The sequence below is a fragment of the Marmota marmota genome, unplaced genomic scaffold, assembly GCF_001458135.2.
Source record: "Marmota marmota marmota unplaced genomic scaffold, marMar, whole genome shotgun sequence".
Classification (NCBI taxonomy): Eukaryota; Metazoa; Chordata; class Mammalia; order Rodentia; family Sciuridae; genus Marmota; species Marmota marmota.
The window spans coordinates 26873450-26887246 of NW_026000174.1; the positions used below are offsets into that span (position 1 = coordinate 26873450).

Genomic DNA, 13797 nt, shown 5'->3' on the forward strand with positions numbered 1-13797 from the left:
GAACACAAAACAAAGCACTGAACCTAGATAATGTTGATCCTTTTGTCCACCACGCTGTGAGGGTCCAACTCCCAGGAGGGCTGTTGTGCGGCCCAGTGGAGGTGGTGGCTATCTGTTTTCACTTGGGTTCCATTAGAGATGAAGAAATTGGGGCCTCCCCAACCCCTGCATCTCTTTCTTCTCTGTCTCCACCATGGCTTTTCATGTCCCTATTTTGTGAAAGCTTTAAGCATTTCTCAATGACACATGCTTTGAAGTTCAACTCCTTCATCTCTCTGAGACATGCAGCATGTAAATGTATGTGTGGTTACCTTATAACTTTAGAATAGATATTTTTAAGATGTGTTGGGTTTTCATTTATTCCTTATCGCCTCAAAGAAAAAAATGATTTGTGGGTGGTACTCTACCTTATTTAACATGAACAAAAGACTCCAGAATCATCCCTATGTTCCCCTTCAGAAGAATTAGTGATTAACCAGTTTTTAAAAAGTGGTCATTTGCATTCTGCTCTGCATTAAAATGAGGTCTCATTGAGTTCTGCATTTTTCACTAAGCAAACTAGAGTTTTGGGTCTTCTTTTTTCTTCCCTCCTTCCTTCCTTCTCTCCCTTCTTTTCTTAACTAGTGGCTACAAGTATTTTCTGTGAGAAAAGCTAGAAAACAGGACACATTGTGCCCAGACTTTGTGGCTGATGTGTGGGCTCATGTTGTTGCTCCAGAACTTTGAGGGGGTGCAAGATGACAGTGGCTTTTCTTTGATCAGCTCATGTCATATAAGGAAGAGGTCAGATGCTACAAAAGGGGTGCAGACATTGAAAAGAAGAAACATGAGGCTCCTCGAGGGATGAGCAAATCAGGAAGCATGAGGCAGCCGGCCAGGGTCCTTTCCATTCAGAGAGCTCTGCCCTAGGTTGACCCTCCCCCTGGTTAAACCATCCCCATCCTGCTGAGTCCTGACATCATGAAGGGATTTTGAATTTAGCCCCAGCAGTCCCTTTTGAGAACAGTGATTGCCATCAGCCACACTGCTGCGCCTGGACAAAACCAAGCACAGATGTGAGTGGCCTTCATGCAGTGGGAAATGTTCCCTGACTCAGCCCAGTCACGGTTTACATTGTCCAGCACTCTGGGTGGCACTGCTAATACAGAGTGTCTGCTTCTTGCCAGACCGAGGACATATGGAAAGCACTCAGAACTGTGCACTGGATCTAAAAGAGTTGAATTATGGGTAAAGTCAAGAGATTGAAAACATGTCGGATCCACACACCCTCCGTGCTTCCTGTCTGAAAGGCATCGTGCCAAGTGCTCAAGGGGCCCCAAGGGCAGGTCAGCCCCCACCCTCAGAAATCTCAGAATTCAGTCAGAAATACTACACGGAAACATGTAACAAGCCAAAGGGTAACTTGTTACTGAAGTGAAGTCAACAGCAAGAGTAAGCAATGCCTATTGAACAGCAAAGGCTAACCTCCATCTGCAAGTCCTGTGGAAGAACTGGTCACTTCTGATGGTGCTGGTTGGTCAGTGAGGTCTGAGGAGGTGAGACTGTGACAGATAAGTGGGGTCTAATATGGCACAGAGAGGGAGAAGAGCATCCCCGGTTGACTGAGAAGCATGTGTGAAAGCCAGGAGAGGACAGGGACACATGTTCTGTGCACGGTGAAAGCAGACCTGAGTTCAGTAGTTGGGAAGGGAGTGTATTAGTCCATTTCCATTACTATAATGAAGCGTGCGACTTATAAAGAACAGAGGTGTATTTCTAACAGTTTTGGAGGTTAACAAGGGGCTGGCCCTGGTGAGAAACCTCTCGGCTACATCACATGGCAGATGGAATCATAGTGGAAGTACTTGTGAAGAAACAGATCGGACGGCAAGACTGGGGTGCCCTAAGAACTACCTTAATCTTTTCTAAGAGCAGAGCCTCCTGACCTCTCAGTAGGCTCTACCCCTTAAAGATCCCACAGACCCTTAACATTGGCACACTGGGGACCAAGCTTCTGACACTGGATCCTTCAGAGACAGACCACTTTGAATTCATAGTAGGGGGCTGTCAGATCTGAAAGGTGGCTGTAGCCCAGGGTTCAGGATGACGGCTGTTTCTCCAAGAGTTGGGGCTGTATGTGAGCGAGGAAGGAGCCTTTGCTTGGAGAAGACCTCCTCTGTGTCAGGCCCTGTGCTGAGACGGGGCAGGGGTAAAGGGCACTATTGCTGCCTAATAATCTCTTAAAGGAAGTGATAATGTGCTGGAGGAGATAATTAATCCCAAGTCAGGGTGCAGGTAAATTGGATGGGTGGCAAGGAGAGGAGATGGTTTGGAGGTGACTACAGTCACAACACAGGATTCCTTTATTTAATCTCCCAGGGATGATCTGGGGTGCAGATGGAGAGGGCTGGGGTGGGTATTAACAAGCAGGAGAATGATTGCTTCTGCTTTAGAGCAATGCACTGCACATATTTACAGTTTTGCATTCAGTTTCCACACAGGTTTTTGGGGATTCAACTATATTTTGAAACCCATCCATGAATCAGAAATCCCTAGCTGAAAACAATAACCACCCTCCCACACCCCAGTCTGGCCAGTTCTACTACTGTACGGGTTGCTCATTTCCACAGTAGAAACCCCGGAGGAACAGGGAGGCCCTCTGAGAAACAGAAAGGATAGCAGGTGGCCCTGCCCTGTCACCTGATGGTGTCCTTACATCTGAGGGGACAGTGGTCTGGCTGTCACAGGAAGCAGGAAGACCACCAACCAGCAGGCTAACCGTAGGAGGCATTGGTAATCATGCTCACCAACATCAAGGGAACAGTGAGCCAGTCAGTCGTACCCAGTGGGAAAGCCACTGGGGCCAGGGCAAGGTGGGACCCACTGTAGAGAATACTGATGTACTGAAGCCAGCCAGAGTGGGCTTGGGTGGCACTTCCTCTTCCTTAGAGGCAGGGGCAGAGGCGATTATGTGACTACACCCACGCCCTGCTGTGGCTCAACGAGGACTCTGCAGGCACGGGGAGGAACACCCGAGAAACCCAGGAGCAACGCTTCCCTTTCTATTTCTTGTTTCCCAGCTGAGACGGCTTCTATTTTGGATCAGAGCTTAGTCTGGAGAGAAAGCAGTTGAAGCCTTGGGTGCTTGGGATAAAAATTTAACCTTAATCTTTGGGGGTGGAGGGAGCACGTATCTTAGAGACTTTATTAACTAGAATGACAGTCACATCATTTCTTATACCTGCTATCATGCATTTCAGGCTTCATCATGGTGCCTAAGCTTTTGGGGGGCCAGGAACCCTTTTGAGAAGCAGATGAACGCTTATGAATTCTTACCTTGAAAAATGCTCTTGAGCACATCACACAAGATTTCATCATCCTAAAACCCGTCTGCAGACTCCAGATTAAGAACCCCAAGTTCAATAAACCCTGTCCAGACCCGTAGTCTCTGGGTTCACAGGGGTTCATAGTCTAGGGAGGGTTTATAGATGTGAAGAAGGTACTAGGGGAAGCCAGGCCTGTCACCACCCAACGACCAGGGTAATAGATCCATTACTACTCATGGACTCAGTCATGTCAAAGAAATAGTGAAACTGCCATTTGTCCCTCAACTAGTCATACCCCAGGTACCAACATCATATTGCAAAAGGCCAAATAGCATGCTAAAGTTGATTGAAAAAGAAAAGTCATTTTTCAGACTCATCAAACCCTTCACCCCAGGTTCAAGGATTAGACATTTATCTCATTGGCAAGTTTAAGAAGGTCTGTGGCTAATTTAAGCTAAAGAGACCATTAAGAGTCAAAAGATGCTGAAAAATATCCTTAGTTCCGTTCAAAACAATTATAGAAAATGAGAAATGGTCCTGTTTACTACCCAGAATTGCCTACCTGTTAGAGCTTTCACAACTGGGACTTCATCCAACAATCTATTTATCTTGTTCATTTGAGTTTGTTTAAAAGTTTCTCTAACAGTTGACAACTTTACAGCCAGTGATCTAGCAGCTGCCCCTCAGGACTTGCACCGTTTCCTTGGTCTTGGCTGTGGGCATGTGAGAGCTGCCCAGGAGGAGAATGCTTCCCTGCCTGTGTCTCTGTCAGACTTCCCCTTGTCTTCCCCTTCCCTTAGGGCCATGTCTGTTTTCAGACTGGAGTGTGTACTTGGAGACCTGCCCCAGGAAAGGAACCTTCTGGTTCCTGAACCTAAGGCCCTCTTCTAAGTCTAAGCAGATGACACGGTGTCCATCAGGTTGTGCTTCTAGAAGACTCCTGACCTGTTAGTGTGGGTTCAGGCAGCACCTGGCTCCTTTCTCCCTTTTGAGCTTCCCAGGTCTACACTCTCACGTTACTTTATTCATACCTCTTTCCATTAGTTAGGCATACTTTTGAGAGCAGTGTTCATTAGAAAATGACTAATCATGCTTCAACAAATAGAGGTTTGTGTGTCTCATGTAATAAAAATGCCAGGGGTAAGTGACTGCTGGAATTATTTCAGCAGCTAAATGATGTCAGGAATAGTATCTCTGATTTTTCTTGGCCTTTTCCTCATGGTGGCAAAATGGCTGCCTTGCTACAGACAGTGTTTGTTTTTAAGACTGAAAAAAAGAGGGACAGGCCAGAGTAATCATAGATTTCCTCTATCTGGAAAGCCAAACTTCCTCAGAAGTTTTTCCCTCCATTTTAAAGCCTGCCTTTGTTTTACTGAGATGACATGTGACTCTCAAGTCCCCTCCCCTCACTGCATGGAAGGCTGGAACGCAGAAGTGGATCTTCATGACTGGCTTGCCCGGTACAACCTCAAACAAAATGACAATTCCGTAAGAAAGGAAGAGGGAGGGAATAGATGTTGCTAGACTCCAGGACTTGCCATGTAGTATTCTGATTCTTCGGATTTCATGTCTTTCAACTATGGGCCGCCAACTATTTGGAATCACGCTCAATGCATCGTATTCATCTCTACCTCCAAGTCCTGATGCAGCTCTGTGGCACCTGCCTTGTGAAATGAGTTCATGAGTAAATGAAAGTCTGGTTTTAATACCTCTCACATTTAAATTAATTCTTTAAAAACACACGGGTTTTATTTTCTTTTTACATCTCTTTAATGATACAAAAATCAATTCCTTGTTAGTTTCCCATTGAATTTGGTTTGGGGATGAATTTTAAAGTGCTAGAAGAATAGTATTGACAAGTTACATGATAAAGATGAGGTCTGAAATTGAACAATTATGAGGGAAAATGGAGCTTGTTATCCCTCGGGCCATTTAAGATTCTATAGAACAAATAAACTGAGTGTTAAAACTGGTTCTCCACTAATTTTTGTTTAAATTGGAACCAGGGCTTGGTAGATGTAACTTTGTTCAATGATGTGAGTCAAGAGCTCCAGAAACCAATGATCACACAAGGTTCGGAATGGGTTGTGGTCTTGCTAAGAACCCAACCAACCTTTTAAACAGATTCTGGTCATAACTCAAGCTGCATGTGGTAGACAGCACTGGGTGAACCTCATGCTCCTGAGAAAGGTTGAAATGTCTTCTCAGAGCAGGTGACACGGTGTCCAAGGTCCATCTTGGGCAGAAGACCTGCCATAGGCATTTTTTTTTTAATCTTTTGATTTGTAGCTCTAACTGCTGCAAAGTTCCTATCCTTGGTTACAGACCTGGCCTCTCAGATTCCAGTGCCATTTTTCTGATAAGTTCCTTCTGATTGACCTCATTTCTGTCAACACTTCCCCCAGCTCCATCTCTACCTCCACCTTATCCCAGCCAGAAATGGCCTTTCCATGGCTGAGTCACCCCTGCACTTGTAGATGATTAGAGGGCTCCAACAGGCTGTACGTCTGAGAATCATTTGGGTCAGTTTTGTCCTAGAGAGTGGTAGATTAGGCACATTTTCTACAGAATGGCATGATCTGGCTCTCTGCTAGGCCATCGTACAATTTTGTTACACTCTCAAGCCCAGGGGATTCTATCATCGTCAGCATCCCAGCTGTACTTATGACACTTATGTTGTAGTTAGCTTTTGTGGCCCTGTGGCCAAAACACCTGACAAGAACTACTTTCAAAGAGGAAAAGTGTACTGGGGGCTCATGGTTTCAAAGGTCTCAGTCCATAGACAACTGAGTCCATTGCTCTGGGCCAAAGATAAGGCAGTGCATCCTGGGGGAAGGATGCATCCAAGGAAAGCCGCTTAGCTCATGGTGGGGTGAGGAAGCAGAGAGAGGAAGGAGCCACAGGGAAGACAACATTGCCCCAGGCCATACCTCCAACCTCCTCCAGTTATGCTCTACTTGCCTACAGTTACCAACCATTATTCAAACTAGGATGGACTCATTATGTTATAGCTCTCACTGTCATCACTTTACCTCTGAACATTCCTCCATTAACACATTTTCTTTGGGGTGGGGGGAGACACCTCACATTCAAACCATAGCATTCTGTCCCTAAAAGATCATGCGCATCTCACAATGCCAAATGCATTTAATTCATCTCTAAGAGTCCCATTGTCTTAACAGTTTCAGCAGCCCACAGTTCAAGCTCACAAAGTCTTCTCTGAGACTCAAGGCCAACTCTTGACTGTAAGCGCATATAAAAATCATAAACAAGTTTCATATGTCCAATATTCAGTGGCACAGAGTAAACATTTCCATTTCCCAAAGGAAGGAATGGGGGTATAGAAAGAAGAGATGGGACCAAAGCAAGATGAAAACCCAGTGAGAAAACTGTTTCCAGAACTCCACCTGCAACTCTGCATACAGCATCTGGGACATAAAGATGTTAGACATGCTTTTAGAAGGGCTTGCATAGCCCCACCCCTTTGGCCGTACTGGTTGCTGCTCACATGGGTTTTCTTTTTCTAAGCTGATGCTAAATCCGACTAAAAGAAATTGGTACTGAGAAGTCAGACTACTGCTGTGACGAACCTGACCACGTGGTAGAGANTTTTTTTTGGTTTTTTTTTTTTTTTTTTTTTTTTTACTGGTTGTTCAAAACATTACAAAGCTCTTGACATATCATATTTCATACATTAGATTCAAGTGGGTTATGAACTCCCATTTTACCCCAAATACAGATTGCAGAATCACATCGGTTACACATCCCATTTTTACATAATGCCATATTAGTGACTGTTGTATTCTGCTTTAGCCTGGTTCTTTCCATAGCCAACAGCTTTTCTCAGCAGACAGTTACTGGTGTCTCTTAATTCCTGGGGTCTCCATTCCAGCTTTGGTTTCACCTTCACAGCCTTATGCCTTGCCCTCTCAGGGGCAGCCTGTAGGGACTCCCACCCTGCTACACTTTACCTAGCCTTCTACGTCTTCCTTTGAAATCTCAGTGGAGACCCCATAACCCCTTAACTTTAGCTTCCTGCATTCTTGATGCCAAAGCCTGCTGCCAGTTTGCACAATGCCTGGACCCCTGGAATCATAGCTGCAGGGACCACTGAGTACCTGCAGAGCTCAGCACAGGGAAACAACTTCCCAAGCCCCCTATCCCCATATAAGCAGGGTGCCCCCATGATTTCTTCCCAAAGGAAATTTTCCTTCTACATCCTTGAGCCTGTAATGAGTGTAGTTTTGCAAATTCCTGAGATGCCCTTGAGGCATTTTTCCTGTGATCTCTGTGCAAAGTGCTTAACATCTCTTTAGGAGCCGTAATCTTTTTAACAAGCACACCTTCCTTGGCCCCAGTTTTACATGCATTTTTCTGGCCAATCTACAAGTTTCTTAAATCCTCTGATTCTATTCTCTGCCCCCAATTCTCACTGATTCTCACAGTAAATCTAGCTAAAAAGCTGCCTATGATACCCATGCCATTGGATGCTAGACAGTCTTGAAATTTCCTCTACCAGATTAATTAATCCATCACGTTTAAATTAAGCCTCACACAAATTCTCAGAGTATGGGCAAAATGTAGCCAAGTTCTTTGTTAGAGTACAACGTAAGAGGCCTCTAGTCCAATTCTCAATAGAGTCCTCATTTCCCTCTGAAACTTCATGAACACAGTCAGTCTGCAAAAGAGCAACTCCAAGGGCTTCTCTACCACGTGGTCAGGTTCGTCACAGCAGTAGTCTGACTTCTCAGTACCAATTTCTTTTAGTCGGATTTAGCATCAGCTTAGAAAAAGAAAAGTTTATTTGGGGCTCATGGTTTCAAAGGTCTCAGTTCACAGACAGCTGAATCCATTGCTTTGGTCCCAAGGTGAGGCAGTACATCATAGGGGAAGGGCCAAGACAAGGAGAGCTGCTGGGCTTATGGTGGGGTCAGGAAGCAGAGAGAGGAAGTGGCCACAGGGAAGACACACCCTTCTAGGGCATATCCCCAATGGCCTACTTCCTCCAGCCATACCCCACCTGTCTACAGGTACAACCCAGTCATTCAAACTGGGATGGACTGATTAGGTCACAACTCTCACAATCCAATCACTTTACCTCTGAACATTCCGGCAATAACACAGGAGCCTTGGGGGGCCACCTCATGTCTAAACCATAACAAGTTAAGTTTTGCAAATGAGAACAATCTCTATGATAATTTTGTGTGAATCTATAATTACCTCAATAAAAATCCTAAAAAATTAAAAAAAAAAAACAATTATTTTTACCCCTCTGTCTTTTGTTTCACTTACTGGCACCACTATGGGTACATTGTCATGGGCTTCTAGGATACCTGTTAGCTCAGGACACAGTTCTATTTCTTGAGGTCCCACCTGAAAGTTGTAAGAAGCTGCATCATGACATGCACACAGCCTCTTGGTGAATGTGAGACCAGGGTCAGGTTAGCACTTGTCATCCTCATGAAATAAAATAACACAGAGACCCTCAGTACCCTAAGATACCATCACTATGCCTTCAATATTTTATTCCTAGGTCCTTCCACATTACTGTTATTTTGGGTAGATGGGAATAAACATTGCTGGTTATAAACTGAACCACCTCTATGGAAAAACATCCCTGAAATCATAGAGAAATTTTATAAAGTATTCCAAGAAATGTTCAGTAATAGAGAATTTACTGGAATTGGGAAGAAGGTTGGCAAAAAGTAGTCTGGAGACCACAAAACCAGGGTTCATTTATTATCTGTGTCTGAAGCAGCTGGCCAAGGTAGCACCCTCATTCCTTCCTCCCTAAGTGAAGGAGACAGACCTGACATCAGTCATGATAGCCACCTTTTATTAAGCACTTATTATGTGCCAGGAACTTCATCAAGGGCTGGTGATTTCACAACCAAAACCATAACAGCAACCATATACTGAATTGCTACTAAGTTCAACATGCTGCAGTTGGACCTTCTGCAAATCATCTTTGCATGGTGATAAACCAGCCACTGAGGAGCCAGGCATATTTTTTAAGTTATTTCATGGTCTGATCTCTCCCAAGTACTTCAGTGTCTGAGATCTCCCCTCTCCACCCTTTTTAACACTAGACAGGAAACCCACAACTTAGCACATTTTAACTTTACCACAATAGGCAAATTCCCCAAGGAAAAACAACATTAGTCAGAAAAGGGCCCATCAAGCAATTTAAAGATTTAGGATGATACTTTTGGAAATATCCACTTTATTTTTAAAAGAAAACTTCTGAGATGATTAGTGAGTTACTTAGGACCTCAATATTCTGAAGTTTGAGAAGCTCACATACCGAGAACTTTAATTTAGATTTCCTTCCATGTTCTCTCATGATAAGAGAGCATTCAGCACATAAATGCTATGCAAAAAGACTGCCAAACTGCAACACGGAATGGGAGAAGATTTGTCATTTTGAAATGCTAAGGGAATTCTTACTAACAGCTCTCTTGCCTTATAAAACTATTATTTTCCTGAACTGTAGTATGATTTATAAGTCTCAGCTGAGTTTTATACTTTTAATGGGAATAGACTCAAAGGAAAATGCATTTTCTCAGAACGCAAAATTCTCTCAGGAGGTGACCAAACAAAGAATAAAGAGAAGCATCTTCTACCATGAAGTGTTCCAAAGTCTTGTTCTCCGCTAGCATGTCTGAAGGTGAATGGCAAACCTCCCCGACATTCTAGGCTCAACTGGACCCTGTATTTCACTCTACACACCTTCCCTGGTGACATCAGCCACTCCAAATCCTTCAACTATCACCTTGGCCCTGAGGAAGAAAGTTCAGAGGATCCATTACAGATGCTAGTGGAGGCCCCTCAGCCCTCCCCTGAGTTACAGGTCCCTACACCTAATTACCCACTAAATGACTACCATCATGTCCTACTGCCACAAATGCTCTCCTTCTCCACAAGCCCTCTTCCTCCTCCTTGAATCCCAGTATTAGAATGACACCGTCACCCTTAGAATCTAGCACAGGATACAGAATACTAAGTAGTTATTGTTAATAAGTGTTGTGCTCAGAGAAGCCCAGAGGGTCTGGCTGTCATTGGAAGGACACCTGTCACAGGGTCAACCTCAAGGAAGAAAGATCTTCCTTGGGTATGCATTAGGTAACTGAAGTGTGTGTCTATATGTGTGTGTATGTGTATATATGTGTGTACGTGTGTGTGTGTGTGTGTGTGTGTGTGTGTGTGTGGTAGGTAAAGGCCTGGGAGGAAAGTATGGTAGTGTGGAGCTGGGTGTGGAGAGTGCCTGGAATGAGCACTCCAAAGGCATTGCACAGAGATCATAGGAGAGACAGAAGACTGGTTTCCCCATTTGATCCACACAGGGTTTGAAACCCAAAAGGCATGATAAAAGGGGCTGGCCAAGCTCAGCCTTTGCATAGAATGTTCAGGAGATCACGATTCAGGTTCTGAGGAGACCCACCACAGTCCTGGCCCTCCACAATGTGCTCCACGAGAGGCTTAAATCAATCCAAAGAAACTCAGTGTGGGGTGACATTGACTATAAAGCCTCAGAGTAATTGTCCTTTGTATATATGTTATCAACTCCTTCCAACCCATGTGAGAATAAGACAGATCACAGATTTTGCAGGTAGACAGGGGAAACTTCCAAACCTGGACAAGTTACTGAACCTCCCTGTACCTCCCTCATACTCACCTGGAAGACAAGGGTGGAATAGCCACAGAACTTTATCTAAATCCCACTGAAAACCAGAGCATTTTGGTAATATTGCCCAACCTTACCTAACTGATATGAAGCCATTTATGGGGTTTATTTACCCTCAGGATGAATCATCTAAGATTTTGCTGCTAAATATTGCTGTTTGCTTATGGAGGGGGCATCAATGGGATATGTGCCATCCTAATTTTCTAACATCTAAAGAATTTTGAATTCAGAAGCATATCCAGCCCAACCAAGCATTTCGGATGAAAAATTTGAGGAGATGCATATATATATATGGGGGTGTGTGTGGGGGTGAGGGGGTGTTTCCATAGTATAAACTGCACATAACAAGGGCTCAAAAATAACAGTGATTATTAAAAAGATAGATTGTCTACCTTAGATTTTATAAAACCTTGAGGGGTGAGGCAGTTGAGACATTTTAGAGGAAACACAAGTTTTCTATCTCTGGTCCCCCCAAATCTTTACAATCTTATTTTGCAAAAGGTGGTGGCAATTGCTTTTCCTGATCATGCCTTTAAATTATAGATACTGCCATCGTCCTCCCATTCACAACAGGAGGAAGAAAGTTCAGAGGATCCATTACAGATGCTAGTGGAGGCTGGCAAGGGAGATTCTGGGAGAGAGAGCAGCTGTGCAAGGGCCCGGTAGAGCAGAAGAGAGGGTCAGACAAGAAAGTGAGCCTCAAATGCCTGGGACCCAGCAAGCTCGGCACAAAGTGGTGACAAATGAAGACAGAGGTTGTTTGGGGGAATTGTAAAGAGCCTCGAATGACAGATGTTTGCATGTTATCCTCTAGATCAGTGGTTTCCAAAACTTTCAAGCGAGAAAACGTAAGTGAAACAGAATTCGATTTGCATGGGATCTCTGAATGCTTGCAGCCACGCTCCAACTCATTTTTATTTGGTGGCCCAAGTGCCCTTTCAAAAGAGCAAATCTGATCATCTCGGTCCTCAGGGTATGCTCTAGAAAGCTATCTCATTAAACGTGGAGTAAAATGCCATCTCCCTGCAGGCTCTGGCTGACACAGCCCTGCTCACCTCCACAGCTCATTTCACATCACCTCCTTGACTTACCACTCGTGTGTTCTCCCGTGAGCCCACGCCCCTTCCCACCTCAAGGATTTCCAAAGGATGCCCTCTGCCTTTCTTCTCCCTCCTACTTACCTAAGTAACTCCTACTCTTCCAAATCTGAGCCTGGCTGTTCTTTCTGGGGGGATCCTTTCCCAGCTTGGCCAGACCCCTGTGCTAAGCTCTGCTGCACTTGTGAATGTCTCCAGTGTGGCACGTCATCACGGGTGGGTTAAATCACTAGCTGTAGGTTTGGTTCTTTGATGCTTTCCCCTAGTGTGCTGTAAATTTTGAGAATGGGAAGTGCAGTCCTATCTGTCTTGTTTCAGACAGTGTCCCTGATACCTCCCCCAGTGCCAGCCACTAAGCAGCAATGACATGTTGAAAAAGAAAAAGAGAGAAAGGGTGGGGGGGGATAAATAAATAAATAAATACAGCAGGAAGACAAATGGAGAGGAAACTACTGTGGTTGAAATAAGGATGGCGCCTTTGGTTGAAGCAAGAGTGTGGGGCCTGGGGTACTTCCCACCAAGCCTGCTCCTTGTCCTCCAGGGGTCCTTCCGGGCACAGGGTAGGGATACTCTGAAAGGCTGGTAGATGACCAGTGTTCTAACAAAAGGCTTTGTTATTTGGCTTGGTGGTGGTGTTGGTGGGGGGTGAATATTATTCTCTTGGTCTGAGGAAACTTTCCCACTTAATGGTCCATAGAATGGATAATCATCAAAGTAGCTTTGTGTAGACAGGAAGCATATTTCATTCATTTATTTCAACATCTCATCTCTCTTGGGTGGAGAAAGACCGTAAAAGACATCTGTAGGCTGGTTTGAATTGTGTTCTTTTGTGTAAGCCTGGATGTCAAGGAGACATTTCTTTGGAAAGTCATCTTGGCCTTGGCCTTGGCCCAGACCATGGGGGAAATCGATTCTGTCCTCCACAGATTTCAACGCACACAGCCCCTCCCTCGGCATGGGGTCATGTGACCCAGGGCAGATCCTGTGAGTCCAGCACTCAGTCAGTGTGGTCAGCTGTAATGGAGTTGAGGGACGTCTTTATCTGTTAAATAGGGTGAATCAAAGTGAAAATTACCTTTTGATTGAGGACCATTGCTGAAGAGAATCGATAGAAATGGCCCAAGATTTATTGGCACCGTCTCAACTTTAAGTGTGGTAGACTTTCAAATTACTGGAACACTGGGTTTCAGGATTCAACCTCTTCAAGGCCAGCTGAAAATAAACAACAGAGTGAGTTAAAGAAGTAGAGTGTCTGCAATTTCAGATTAAAGAGAAAATATGTGCTGACCAAAAGTAAGTCGTCTTTCAACCTCAAAATATGCTTTCCAAATTCTAAGAGCCTGTGTTTGACATGTTTAAGAGGGAGAGAGATCACAGCTGAAGTTGTCTTTGTTCAGAATGTAGGAGACAGTTTTGTCTAGACTTTCAGGAAAGATATAGAATGACATTTTCAGAACAAATGAAAATATATTTTTAAGTTCCTTTTTTTTTCCCCTTCAGGAAGAGATTTGACATGCTTCTATAATTTGAATTCGGTTGATCTATAAATGGCCTCAGTGGTTTAATATGAAGAGTAGAGTAAAACGAACCATTGAGAAAGGTATTGAAAATGCTGTTAGTTCCCTTTCTTGCCTTATAATAATATTACTGACAACAACTCAATAACTAATATTGAGTGGCTTCTAGGCATGTGCTAAGCTCTTGAAATACC

At 44.2% G+C, this 13797-nt stretch overlaps 1 protein-coding gene across 1 annotated transcript in view; it reads left to right on the forward strand.

The window, feature by feature from the left end:
* The window catches only part of Spon1 (spondin 1), a 268003-nt gene that overhangs the window by 97809 nt on the left and 156397 nt on the right, over window positions 1–13797 (forward strand). The gene's annotated exons all lie outside the window — the stretch shown is intronic.